General features: G+C 38.9%; 1 protein-coding gene across 4 annotated transcripts in view; it reads left to right on the forward strand.

The window, feature by feature from the left end:
* CDK19 (cyclin dependent kinase 19) overlaps nt 1-14,586 on the forward strand; it is a 167,330-nt gene that overhangs the window by 48,418 nt on the left and 104,326 nt on the right. The window lies entirely within an intron of this gene.

Raw genomic sequence — 14,586 nt, forward strand, 5'->3', positions numbered from 1 at the left:
CTGTTGGTTTCAGCTCAGGTCATGGTCTCAGAGTCCTGAGATTGAGCCCCGTGCCAGGCTCTGGGCTCAGTAGGGAGTGTACTTGGGATTCTCTCTCTCTCCTCTCCTTCTACCACCCTCCTACCCCCCAGATTCTCTCTCTCTCTCTCAAATAAATAAATCTTTAAACAAAAGTTCAGTCTCTTTAATGTGGCTTGCCTGTTCTGCTTGATCTGGCCAAACCTCCTCCTCCTTCAACTTTTTCTTGCTTTCCCTTATTCTACATCAGCCTTACTGAACATCAAGGGCGTAATACTCTTTTGTCTGCAGTACATGCTGTTGCCTTTTTCCAGAAGGGGAATAAGAAGACATGAAGCTGTAGTGATTAAAAAGCACAGACTCTGGGGGTACTGGGGGCACCGGGGGCACTTAGGTGGCTCGGTGGGTTAAAGCCTCTGCCTTTGGCTGGGGTCATGATCCCGGGGTCCTGGGATTGAGCCCCATGTCGGGCTCTCTGCTTGGCGGGGAGCCTGCTTCCACCTCTCTGCCTGTTGCTCTGCCTACTTGTGATCTCTCTCTGTCAAATAAATAAATAAAATCTTAAAAAAAAAAAAAAAAAGCACAGACTCTGAAGACAGACTTCCTAGATTCAGGCGAATCCTGAGTCTGCCCCTTAACTAGCTTTGTGACCTACAGTGAGTTACTTAACCTCTCTGCTTTCAGTGTCCTCATCTATATGACTGAATGGCAATAGTATCTGCTTCACAGCATATTGTGAGGATTGAAAGAGTTAGTAGAGTGAGGCTTTTCAAGTGGTGCCTGCCTCATACTGAAGACCATATAAATATAAACATTATTATAATGCTTACTATAAATGTGTTGTGCTATTGGATGGTATTACTTTTTATGTTTTATGATAACAAAAAAAATATGTTGTTTCCCCATAAATTACAAGTTGATGGGCTAGTTCTTACAATTGCTATTTATCTTTTTTCTTGGATGAGCAGCAGCTTTATATTCCTAACTTCTTGTCTTTTGGCTTTTTAGTGACTAAAATTTGGTCTTAGGTTGACATTTGTATGAAGTGGATCATTTGACAACATTAGGCTTACCTGGATTTTTATACAAACTAATTCAGGTAAACCTCCATGGAAACTTTTATTTTTTTTTTATGTTATTTTAGTTTTTAAAAAGATTTTATTTATTTATTTTATTAGAGAGAGAGAGTACATAAGTGGGAGGAGGGGCAGAGGGAGAGAGAGAATCCCAAGCAGACTCCCCACTGAATGCTCAATCTCATGACCCTGAGATGATGAGAGCTGAAACCAAGAAATCAGACACTAAGCAAACTGAGCCACCCCGGCACCCCCTCCATTGCAATTTTTAAAAGAAAATCAATTCTTTTTTTTTTTTTTTAAGTTTTATTTATTTATTTGATAGACATAGATCACAATTAGTCAGAGAAGCAGGCAGGGAGAGAGGAGGAAGCGGGCTTCCCACTGAGCAGAGAGCCCGATGTGGGGCTCGATCCCAGGAATCTGGGATCATGACCTGAGCCGAAGGCAGAGGCTTTAACCCACTGAGCCACCCAGGCACCCCAGAAAATCAATTCTTAATAGCTAATAATTAGCTGACTTTTTACTTTATGATTTATGTGCCAAGCTGATTAAAGTTTCGAGTAAAGTCCTTTAAAGGGTTTCACTTTTTTCTTTCAAGTGTATTTCAAAGATTGTGGATTATAATAGTTCAAATTATAATCCTTGCTTGGGATTTAGCAGGGATACTTACTATATTATTATCATTATTATTGTTATTTTTTAAGATTTTATTTATTTATTTGACAGAGAGAGACGCAGTGAGAGAAGGAACACAAACAGGGGAGTGGGAGAGAGAGAAGAAGGCTTCCCACTGATCAGGGAGCCGGATGCAGGGCTCAATCACAGGACCCTGGGACCGTGACCTGAGCTGAAGGCAGTCACTTAACCAACTGAGCCACCCAGGCACCCTGTATACTTACTATATTTTTAAATAGATTCTCCAAAAGGAAAATCTCTTGTTTTTTTCTATTCATAATTCTATTTACTTAAACCCAACACTTCCCAGAACACTTCTGATACCAGATGTGTGATTGATTTCTCATACTGACCAGTTCTCCAACACCAGCTGAATAGTCTACAATTGAACTCAATTTCGACACTAACTGTTTGAGGTTGGTGCAGACTTCACAGACTGAGGGCTCCCATTCATTATACAGGAAAATGCCCCCAGCTTCAGACCCTCATAGAAAGTGGTGGGTTCCCAAGTCACCTACACTTCTGTCCAGCTCAACTACAAATTTGATGTTCCCGTGACACCCTCTGCCAAGTTCAGTCTTTTGCTAGAATGGCTCACAGAACTCAGGAAAAGTTTAATTACTAGATTATAGGTTTATTACAAAGGATATATTAAAGAATACAAATGAGCAGCCAGATGAAGAACAAATGGGGCTTGGTCTGTGTCTGGAAGGTCTGAAGCACCGGAGCTTCTGTCCCCATGCAGTTTTGGGGTATCCCAGCCTCTTGGCAAGTATATATATTCTTTTATTTTTTTTTAAAGATTTTTGAAAATTTATTTGACAGAGATCACAGGTAGGCAGAGAGGCAGGAAGAGAGAGAGGGGGAAGCGGGCTCCATGCTGAGCAGAGGGCCCGATGCAGGGCTCGATCTCAGGATCCTGAGATCATGACCTGAGCCAAAGGCAGAGGATTAACCCACTGAGCCACCCAGGTGCCCCAAGTATATGTATTCTTGTTCACCCGTCTAGAGCTCTTAGAACTCTGTACTTCAGAGCTGAGGCTTCATTATGTAGGCATGATTGATTAAATTTTGACCATTGATTTTCAACCTTTAGCCCCCTTCTTGGGGATATGGGTGAGGTTGAGGGCTGGGGTGAAATTTCTCATCACCTAGTTTTCCCCCATATCGACCAGCCATCCAGAGACTTTCTAAACATTGCCTCATTATATAAACTCAGGTTTGGTTGAAAGGGACTTGTTATGAATAACAAAAGAGTTTCTTTTACTTTTATCCTTCTGGAGCTATTCCAGGAACAAAAACCAGATATTATAATAAAAGATGCTCTTACGCTCTAAACACTTAAGAAATTACAAGGGTTTTAGGAGATGTGAGCCAGGAACCCTGGAGGAAGTCCAAAATACATATTTCTTATTCTATCACAATATCACATTTTCTATCATCACAGGAGTTAAGGTTAACCAGGAAAACATGCAAAACCTAAATTTTATCGAAAGAAGATTCCTGAGTGGTCTAGGTTTAGTAGAAACTCAAGTAGTATGGTGAAAAACTGATACATATTTAAATTTTAAGTGTTGGCTTTGAATCGTGATAGAGGCCTTCAGCTGCCCCCCTTTTGACTCAGACTTTTTAGTTGCGTTTTTCTTTCCCATTTGTCTCTTGGCTCAGGCATTGGACCTTGAGGGCAGAGCATCCCCTGATGGGAACCAAAACTACCCCCTGAACCAGTAAGGACTGCCCTGAGCTTCTAAGCCCCGCCTTGTGACTGAGCCCATGACCGCCTCCATATGACCCTCACTGCCTGCCTGCGCGCGCACACCCACCTTTGCCCTATATTTTCTTTATATAAACCTGGAAGTAGTTTCAGTTCTTTGGAGATGGTCTTTGAGAGGCTAGTCCACAGTCTTCTTGCTCTTGGCCTTCCTTTCTTATTTCGCCACCGTTGCCCAGCTATGATTTAATATTTGTCTTTTTAGCTTCCGTATACAACTTCCTTATTTTTCTTTTACCTTTCTAATGGCTGCCTATTAGTTATTTTCCTCCTCAGTTTTGTTTTATTGAGAAAAGTTTTGTAAAAGGAAAAAAGTTGAGGGACTCCTGGGTGGCTCAGTCGGTTAAGCGTCTGTCTTTGGCTCAGGTCATGAACCCAGGATCTTGGGATGGGGTCCTTCACAGGGCACCTTGCTCAGTGGGGAGCCTGCTTCTCCCTCTGCCTGCTGCTCCCCCTGCTTGTGCTCCCTAACTCTCTCCCTCTGACAAATAAATACATGATTAAAAAAAAAAAAAGGCAAAAAAAAGCACAAAAAACTTAAATTGTAGAATAGTGAATATCCACACTTACCCTCCACCTAGATTTCAGTTTTGTTACCATTTTTCTGTATTTCTTTATCTCTCACTCTGTATATATATACATGTGTGTGTGTGTCTTTTGTTGCTGTTGAGCCATTTGAAATAAATTGCAAGTGTCATGGCATGAGACCCCAAAATACTTGAACCTGTATATCCGGAGAGTGAAGATATTCTGCATAATCACCATAGATTATCCTCTATTTAGGAAAATTAAGTTGGGTGGCTTGGTGGGTGGCTTGGGTGGCTTGGGTGGCTCAGTCAGTTAAAGTGACTGTCTTTGGCTCAGGTTATGATTTCAGGCTCCTGGGATCGAGCCCTGCATAGGGCTTCCAGCTCCCTGGGGAGCCTGCTTCTCCCTCTCCCTGCTGCTCTTCCTACTTGTTCTCTCTTTCTCTGTATCTCTGTCAAATAAATAAATAAAATCTTAAAAAAATAAAATTAATAGAATAAAAATTAAAAGATAAAATTAACAATGATAAAATAAAATTGTCTAGTCTATAAAGTAAGTTTTTACTGGTATCCCACTAATAAACCTTTTCAGCTTTTTTTTTTTTTTTTTTTTTTTTTAAAGTAAGCTCCATGCCCAGTATGGATCCCAATGCAGGGCTTGAACTCACAACCCTGAGATCAAGACCTGAGCTGAGATCAAGAGTCAGGTGCTTAACTGACAGAGCCACCCAGGTGCCCTACTTTTTAGTTGTTTTTATTTGAACTGCAGTCTACTTAAGATTTTCATGCACATTATTGGTTATTACATGTCTTGAATAGACTACCCTCACCCCCATCTACTTTATTTATGAATCTTTTTTTTCCATTCTTTTTAGCAGCTAGGCCAATTTTCTTATAGAGTGTTTCACACTCGATTTGCCTGTTAAGGTCTTTTGAAAATTTCTTTCTGTATGCTGTTGGAGGGCAGCATTAATTATAGGAGAACTTACCAACTCCAGTGGCATGGGTGCTGTGAATGGGTTATGGGTCCTATGTTTAATCCTTTAAGTTCTTTTTTTTTTTTTTAAGATTTATTTCTTAATCTTAAGAGAGAGAGAGCATGAGTGGAAGGGGTAGAGGGTGAATCTCAAGTAGACTCTGCTCTGAGCATGGAGCCCCATGCAGAGCTCAATCAGTGATCATGAGGTCATGACCTGAACTGAAACTAGGAGTTGGATGCTTAACCAACTGTGCCATGCAGGAACCCCTAATCCTCTAAGTTCTTTGGCCATCAGTGAATTTTGGGGTCCTGGAAGCCTATGAGTCCCTTAACCTCTGCTGTGAGCACTGTTAGTTTATACGGGTAGGTTGGTACCATGATATGAAAGAACAGTGACTGCCATCTTCAGCCCTTTTTTCTTCTTAGCACTTTCTCTTGTGATCACATTTACTTCTATGGTTTTAACAGTTGCTGGTGTAGTGATGTTTTCTTTTCCAAATTCCATTTGTTTTATTTCCTTTGGTTCATCTTCTTCTGGCTATCTAGTAGCCCCTTCAGAATCACCAGGTCCAAAATGAAATGATTCTCTGCTTGTGAGCTGGCTCGTTGTCAGCATTCTTTATGGAGGCGGGGAGTGTAGAAGGGATAGTGTCAGTGGCCTTACTTTCACTGAGAGAACACTCTGCGAGAAACCTCAGTCATCTTCAGCTGCTTCTCTGGCTGTTGAGCCCTCTCTCATACAAACACACAGATGTGCATACACATTTACGCATCAAGTATTTCTTTAATGCCTTCAGTGTGCCCATTTGGCTACGGTAGATGAGTCTATCTCTGGAATGCATCTTACATACATTCTTCCCATTCTTAACTATATTTACCCTGATTTTGGTCCTTATCAACCTTTTCCAGAGTTTTTACACTATTTCCCCAACCTCTGCTTTTAAATCCTCTAATCCATCCTGTACACTGTCTGCTTGTTGGGAGTACCCGTTCAATCATAGGTTTCTCTTGTTTGAAAACTTCTGATGGTTTCCCATTCATTATACAGGAAAATGCCAACTTATTAGCATACCGTATAAGACTATGCTAATTCTACTTTGCTCTTTTTGTGTTATTTCATGTCTCGTGTTCCAGCTATGTAAGTCTTCTGCTAATTTCATGAATATAGCATAGATTTTAATCTTCAGACTTCGTCCATATATTTCTGGTGTCCATAAGACCCTGAGCCTTCTTTTTTGCTTAATGAAATCCTACTCACCTCTCAAGGTCCACTCAGATGTTCCCTTTGAACTTACATACCTGATAGCTTTCTGTCTATTCCTCCCACCAGAGCCAAAACCTTTCCATTCTTGATCTGATGTACTTTGCATATACATATGTGGTACTGCTTATCAGATTGTGTCCCTTGCTGGTGTGCCTCTCAGTGTAAAGGTTCACAAGGGAAAGGATCATCTTGCTCTTCCTATTGTTCCTAGAGCCCAACTCAAGGCCTGGCACACAGCACATGCACAAAGGAGAGTCTGGCATTACTTGTTATATTATCTTCTGTAGCAAGTAAATTTGATTTGAGATTCAAGAATTCTCCTAGGAGACAATATTTTATTTTTAAAATTTTTTTAAGGATTTTATTTGACAAAGAGAGCACAAGTAGGGGGAGGGGCAGAAGGAGAGGGAGAAGCAGGCTTTTTGCAGAGTAGGGAGCCTGATGGGGGGGCTCGATCCCAGGACCCTGGGATCATGACTTGAGCTGAAGTCAGCCAGTTAACCAACTGAGCCACCCAGGCACCTGGAAGATAATATTTTATATTAACAATTTGGTTTATACGACATATTTGCTAATGATTGCTTTCTGTGTAATATAATCCTGAATTATTTGTTTTAAACTTAACACTCAGATGCCTTATGTCTTAAAGTATTACCACAGATATAGTTGTTTTAATTGAAATAACTTCTGAGCCATACAAATTTGCCATATAGGAGTTTTGGAAATTTTATCATTTTAGAGCCTTTGAATTAGTAAATGTTTATCTGGAATTGGAATTCTGAATGGACATAGTATAACATGAAAGACTGATTTTTAGAGAAAGAGATACATTGATCAGTTTTTAAGAAAACCCGAATAAAGGCAGTTTTCCAAACGAATGAAGGCAAAAAAAGAAACTTGTCAAATTTCCATGTTGAAAGGGAATCCTGAACTTCAATGAGGAGACCATTATTGTATTTTAGTGATGTTTAGAGAATGAGTAGATGGAACGTTTGACAGATGAAGACATTAAGAGGGTGCTAGTACTATTTGACATTTTTCATTAATAAGGGGAATACCAAATAGAGTAACTTGTGTTACAGGTTTTTAATATTTCAGAATTATTTTAAACGTCTTTTATTGTTTAAACAAAAAAATTCCTGATAATTAAAGATATTATGGTTGAATATTGATATATAAAGATACTATGATTGATATTATGGTTGAACTGTTAATGAACGAAATGGCGTGGTATCTGGGTTTTGTTTCAAAATAATCAAGAGGAGGATAGGCTGTGGAAATAAGACTGGCCATATGTTGATGATTGTTGAAGCCATGTGACAGATACATAGGATATCACTGTCATTTATTTTTTTGTTCAGTTTTGGAAAATTTCATGATAAAAAAATTTAAAATATTATGGTATTTTATAACAAAGGAAAGAGTTCTCCAGTAAAGAATCATTACTATTAGGCTGGCTGAATACTGAGTTCATAATATTGAATAACTCAGAATGATACCAATGTAAACCTGAGTGATCTTTTTTGGTTTTTGTTTTTCCAGTTTTTAAAAATTCCATATAGTTATGTTTTCCCCTGTGGGATGCGGAAGCCTCTTAATCTGTTAAGCCTAATCATCCCATATCAAAAGAAAGGGGTAGGATATTGATTTATGTCCACATCTTGAAAAAAAATTTGTTGGTAAGACTTGGGTTGTCGTATTGTTTGAAGGATAACTTATTGATAAAACCTAACTATAAAAACTGGTAATATTGTACCATCTTGGATACTATATCTCTGATGATTTCATTATTTGAGTTCTATTCTTAAGATTTGGATAAGGAAGTTTGACCAATTCATAGAATAGTTTGTCTTCTTAAAGGATGTGAGAGAAAGTGTTCAGAGATTGTTCTGCCTTTTGTCTTTTCTTCCTTCTCTGTCTCTCTTCCTTTTCCCCTTCTTGCCTTGAGTTTTTTTCTAGACACCAATAAGGTCATCTTTGTGCTACTTCCTTTAATTTGGTAACATATATATAGGCTCAAGTCTTTTCAGTCTGAAAGTACTATAGTAGTTTCTCTCCTTTAGGGCATCTCCCTTTTGAACTTCTCAGATATTTTCATTTTTGGTTGGAGTTTTTCTTTCTGTCGAAGAGTCGTTTGTGAGCTGAAGGACCTTCTGAGATCTGCCCAAGTCTTGTTCTTCGTAGTTTGGTCCTCACCATCAGCAAGCTCAGAACCTCAAGACTTCTCCTTGATTCAGCCTCCTTGATCTTCACTATTTGTTAACTTGGTCCTGCCAACTCCTTCAATAGAATGACTGTCACAAAGGTTCCTTCTTTTCTCCAGTCTTATTGTTACCACTCTGTTACAGAGAATGTTGGACTTGGAACTGGAAGATTTCGTCTCAGCTCTGCTGCCAGCTGCTTCCCTAGCTTCTTCATCTTTAAAATGAGGAGGGCTTAACAGGGTCATTTTACACCTGTTTTGGAACTAACATTCTATTATATAAATCCGGATCCCTACTTGCTCACACTTACATTGCTGTCACTTCCTCATTGTTTTTCACACCTCTAATCTCAGTTCTTCCTAATGAGATTAATCTTCATATGTAACTTTCATTGCCTGTGGAGTAAAAGCTTATATTTCCTGGTCTCCATTTATTCATGCCATCATCTCTCTGGTTAGTGGGGTTCTCTCCATCCGTCTTCAGAGTCTTCCTTTTTTTCACCTTCAGAATCAAATTGGTTACTAAATTCTGTCAGTCCTGCCTCAGAAATGTCTTTTGAATCCATATTTGTTCTCTGCTGCCACTGTTCTAATCTAGCTCTTCATCTTCTCTTATCTGGACATTTGACGCAAACTACCAGATGTTTGGTGTGCCACCTTTCTAGTTACCAGAGTTATCTTTCTGAGCGAAGATCAGTTAACTACCTTTTCTGTTCTAAAAACCTTTTGTTCCTCACTGTTGACAATATGAAGCACAAACTTTTTTGCAGGACTCACATAGTCCCTTCCCTTACTTTTTTTTTTTTTTTTTAATCTGACAGAGAGAGATCACAAGTAGGCAGAGAGGGAGAGGGGGAAGCAGGTTCCCCGCTGTGCAGGGAGCCTGATGTGGGGCTCAATCCCAGGTCCTTAAGATCATGACCTGAGCCGAAGGCAGAGGCTTAACCCATTGAGCTACCTAGGCGCTCCCTTTCCCTTACTTTTCTAACCTTGTCTCTTGCTTCTTGTATCATGCCCCACCTTCCAGCCCTGCGAAACAGTAGTAGTTTCTGGAATGTGCCTCTGTTATTTTTCTCATGCTGTACTTCTGTCTGCAATTCTGTGACCCCTTCATGCCTTCCCTGTTTGAGGAGCTTCTCCCTTAAAGGCATCATTCATGGAGTTTACCTTCCCTGAAGCTCGGAGAGAAATGTTAATCTCATCCTCTCTGCGTCTGGTGTGCATACAGCCTGGGTGTGGGGGCATCATATCAGAGTTATACGCATATGTTTTCCACTCACCCAGAATCTCTTTATAGGTGGATTGGGAACTTCAGGATATCTAGGGTTGTCAGTCTCTAATTTTGTTCATCCTTGGAGTTTGGATGTTGGGACGTACAATATTTACTCAGTAGTTTTTTGTTGGTTGCTGTAAAATAAAATAATAAGTCTCCTCTGTTTTCCATATAAACAGAAAAGCATTTTAACCCTATTAGTTTGAAGACTAAAAATTTTTTTTAAGATTGATTTGGGAGAGAGAGAGAGAACGAGCAGAGGGAGAGGCAGAGGGAGAGGGAGAGAGAAAGATTATTCAAGCAGACTCCCCAGTGCAGAGAGCCAGCCCCACACAGGGCTTGATCCCAGGACTCTCAGATCATAACCTGAGCCGAGATCAAGAGTCAAACACTCATTGGACTGAGCCACCCAGGCACCCCATGAAGATTACAATTTTTATCTCAGCCTTGCTTGAGCTTGAATTTCCTCATCTTATCTTGAAAGATGCTTCTAATTTTTTTTGTCTGTCGTAGATCCTTAAGACCAAAGATGGCCCGGGGCTGATCTGGACGCTTGGTAGTAGAATTGATGGGAGTCAAAAAAGACTTAGGCCTAATGATGATGATAACGGATGGGGTTTTGGCTTACACTTGTACATACAGGCTGCCAAATGGTACTTTACCTTCCTAAAAGTGACTGGAGGCTGGTCACCAAGTTTGGACATTAGTGAAAGGCACGAGACTACCATTTCCATTAAACCGGTTCCTAATATTTTATTTAAGAAATGTTCCTGAACGTGCTTCTTTAAACTTGAGAAATTCTTTCCTGAATTACATTTAAATTCTACCACTGAGCCTGGTTTCTGTCTGGGACAAAGCTTTCATTTTAAGGCAGCATTTTCTACAACTTGTACAAATATGTGCTGCTTATATTTTCTACTATGCATAGAATTGCTTGCATCATGAGTTTTCCAGAACATAGTGTCTCAGATGGAAAGTTTAATAGAATTGCAGTGTCTTCCAAATTTATTTTTCTATTTTGTTATTACATAATGTTCTTGTTGAATAATTGTTTTTCTTTGTCACTGCTGAGAGGGAAGCCCACATGGTTTTGATATACATTACAGCCATATAGAAGAAGTGTCTTTAAATTTTAAAAAAAGTACATATTAAATATACCCATGTTTATTCTACAAAGTTACATGTTTTTGATTCTCCTGGATTTATTTAGTAACCTTTGATTATTATGAATATGCAGTTACTCTAACCATGGTGTCTAATATGCACTAAAATTTAGACAGTAGTTCCTCTGAAGGCTTTGGAATTGCTTTGTCTGTCTTTATTGCAGTAAATAATAAAGTATTTTATTTTATTATTTATTATTTTAAAATGAACATATAATATATCATTTGTCTCAGGGGTACAGGTTTTTATTTAGAAGTTAAAGTAATTTAGAAATAAGATCGTTTTAAGAAAGAACAAGCGGCCTCAAAAGCCAGGCTATTGTAGCAATGTAGGAAGGGCAGGTGTACCTGCTTTTCAGCCTTGTCACGTAAAAGAACGAATTGTTCCTTTGTGATACTTAATATTATGTGTGCCCGAGACACACCAGCTGTGGGGTATGAATCGTCACTACCACTTGGAGAAAGCTTCTAAGAGGGGCAGCACTCCCAGAGGTTGAGAGCGACAAAGCCTCCCTGTCCCATATGCTAATCTTTGAAGTATTTGTGGTCATTGTGGGGAAGGACGCATCTGCATTTTCCATAACTAAGGTGTTGGCATCTGACCAAAGACTGGCACTGACACAGCACCGTGGTGAAAGTGGTGAAAGTGAATCCCGTGTGCCCTCTGGGATCTGCCACTTCTTCATATGGGAAACCTCCGACGTGCCACCTTATCCATCACTCATCATCTGACTTCATATACAAGAGAAAGGGCCATTAGATAATCTACTTTCTTTCACTCGCAATGTCAAAGCTGCAGATAAAACTTAAGTTTGCAGATCTTCGAGTATTTTGCTAATTTAGCAGATGGAAGTTATATTTAAACTTATTAAGTGAAATAATTACTGGGTTTGTTCCTAGATCCCATCCTGTAATTCAGAGTAAAGGCCTATGTATGCTTCAGTTTATTCTGCTCAAGCTTTCAAATTCCTTTGACAGCCTGGATGTGAAATTCAAAAGTCATTAATGTGATGTGTTAATTTTGCACTTTTTGACTTACTGCAAAAAAAAAAAAAAAACCAAACCCACTTATGGTTTCCATAGCAACAATAACGTATCCAGATTGTGTAATATTCTTTACAGTATTAAAAATAAAACCATGCAATTACATGAGCTTCTGGAGCACTTCATTTAGAGGAACTGGGGATTGAAATATTTGTGTTTTAAAAAATTATGATTTCATTGAAAATTTTGCCAGAGAGCTTATGTAATTTCGTTTTAAGAATTTAACAAATTTCTTAAATATTTAGCAATAGTACTTGGTAGTTAAATTAATTATTAAGTGTGAAATTTGCATTATGAGCATTGTGTTAAACATCTTAGGCATAAGTGCTCTTGCACACATGTTCACATGTACATTTAAGGTTGGGGGTGGGGAACATTTGGCTTTAATTACATTCAGTTACCTGCTGTTGGTACTTCTTAGTGGCTACTGGGTAGGCTGGAAAAAGTCTAGTTTTATGCTTGGAGGAAACAGTATAGAGAAAAAGGAAAAAGTGATCACTTAAGCTTTCCCTAGTTTTGACTTTGCTTTTTAAAACATGTCTAAGATAATACTTTGAAGATACTAAGGATTATTTTAGTAGGTGACTATTTTCAGGGTGTCAAATTATTTTGGCTTTTCTCTTTTTCCCTTTAATTCTAATTTAAAAGACAATATAATATAATATTAGCACTGAAGTTAATTAACATAAGTTCCTACATCTTAACACAACTGATTTTCATTTTTTAAGTAATCTTCAGCGTATAGCTCGATGTATGTATATTTTTATCTGGTATAATGCATGTGTTTTCTCACTAACACATAGTAAACATTTTCCATTTTCTGCTGATGGTCATGATTATCATTTTAATAATTGCAGAACAGTCTATATCCTGTTGATATATCTGGTATGTTTTCTGTTTTTCAAAATGCTCCTTAATGGATATAATTGTCAAACTGATGGTAAGAGAAAGTAACTATAATTCATTTATTTGCCCAAACCCTAGATGATTGTGAAAATCTTCAAAAGGCACATAAAATGTTTTAAAAAGCATATAATAAATAAACCTCTTAAACTGCTTTTTCTGTGGGGCACCTGGGTGGCTCATTTAGTTAGGTGTGTGGCTCTTGATTTCAACTCGGGTCTCGATGTCAGAATCTCAGGGTCGTGAGTTCAAACCCCATGTTGGGCCATGTGCTAGGTGTGGAGCCTACTTAAAAAAACTGCTTTATCTGCTAGTAAATGCACATGGGGAAGATAAGGAATAGGTAAGTAGGACAGATGTGGCACCATTTAGGTGCTATCATTGGAGAAAACGGTCATGACGTGATGAAAATTTGCTGAGGCTCCAATATAATCAAAAGATAAAACTCAGAGGCTTGGATTATATTCCTCTTCTCAGAACCCACAACCTGAACCACATTTCTGACATTTTGTTGTGTCTGGTTCTGGTGTCAATATCCTGAGGATTCTGTGTTGCTGTACTCGTGTGATACCTTTTTTTTTTTTTTTTTTAAAGATTTTATTTATTCATTTGACACAGAGAGAGATCACAAGTTGGGACAGAGGCAGGCAGAGAGGAGGAAGCAGGCTCCCCGCTGAGCAGAGAGCCTGATGTGGGCCTCGATCCCAGGACTCTGAGACCATCACCCGAGTCGAAGGCAGAGGCTTAACACACTGAGCCACCCAGGCGCCCTGATACTACTTTTTTTTTTTTAAAGATTTTATATATTTACTTGAGAGAGAGAGAGAGCACAAACCAGGGAGAGAGGCAGAGGCAGAGAGAGAGGGGAGAATGACTCCGTGTAGGGCGGGGGCGGGGAGCCGGAGGCGGGGCCCAGTCCCAGGGTCTTAGGATCATGACCTGAGCCAAAGGTAGATGCTTAACTGACTGAGCCACCCAGGTGCCCCTCATGCGATACTATATTTTTATGGACTGTATCACCGTTATTGAACTGATGTTTTCCCTTGATTGAGCACCCTGGTAACTACTGGGATTTCGCAGAATCCCTAACCCTGTCTACATTATTTGGAAAATTCACTGTAACACTAGGTTTTTCCTAGAGTTCTTGAGAATGAGATATTGGTGGCTTTCTAAGGCTTTTGGTTGAGGTTTTGAGGCTTTTGAATGTTTCCTATTCTAGATCAGAAGTAGGGTGACCCTTGTGGGTCGATATTCTTCTATAGCCCATCCCTCCTATTAAGTGGTTCTTATCTCTGAAATTACTTTAAACAAATATAGAAGTTTACATCTGTCATTTATTTTTGTAGTTAATGTTTAGAACAGAATGCTTTCATAGATTACAGATAATTAAGACAGGAGTAGAATTATCTTGCAATATGCTCATATTTATGCTTGTTTACTGTTTGAAAGTAGTGCTGTGTTTAGTATCCTGTTTCAATTTTGAATTTTGTGATTTGGCTCTGTCTACTGTTTTCATCGTAACATGAATTTTTTTGGTATTTCATATTTCTGTAGTTTTAATATTATCAGAAGCAGTAAGCAGTACATGCCTAGTTAGAGTGTTAATATTTCACTGAGAAGCCAGTGTATACTTATTGTTTTTGTAGTTATGATTTTGAATCTGAAAATAATGTTTAGAAAAAATAAT

The sequence above is a fragment of the Mustela putorius genome, unplaced genomic scaffold (assembly GCF_011764305.1).
Source record: "Mustela putorius furo isolate JIRA1106 unplaced genomic scaffold, ASM1176430v1.1 tig00000450_pilon_pilon_pilon, whole genome shotgun sequence".
In the NCBI taxonomy this organism is placed as follows: Eukaryota; Metazoa; Chordata; class Mammalia; order Carnivora; family Mustelidae; genus Mustela; species Mustela putorius.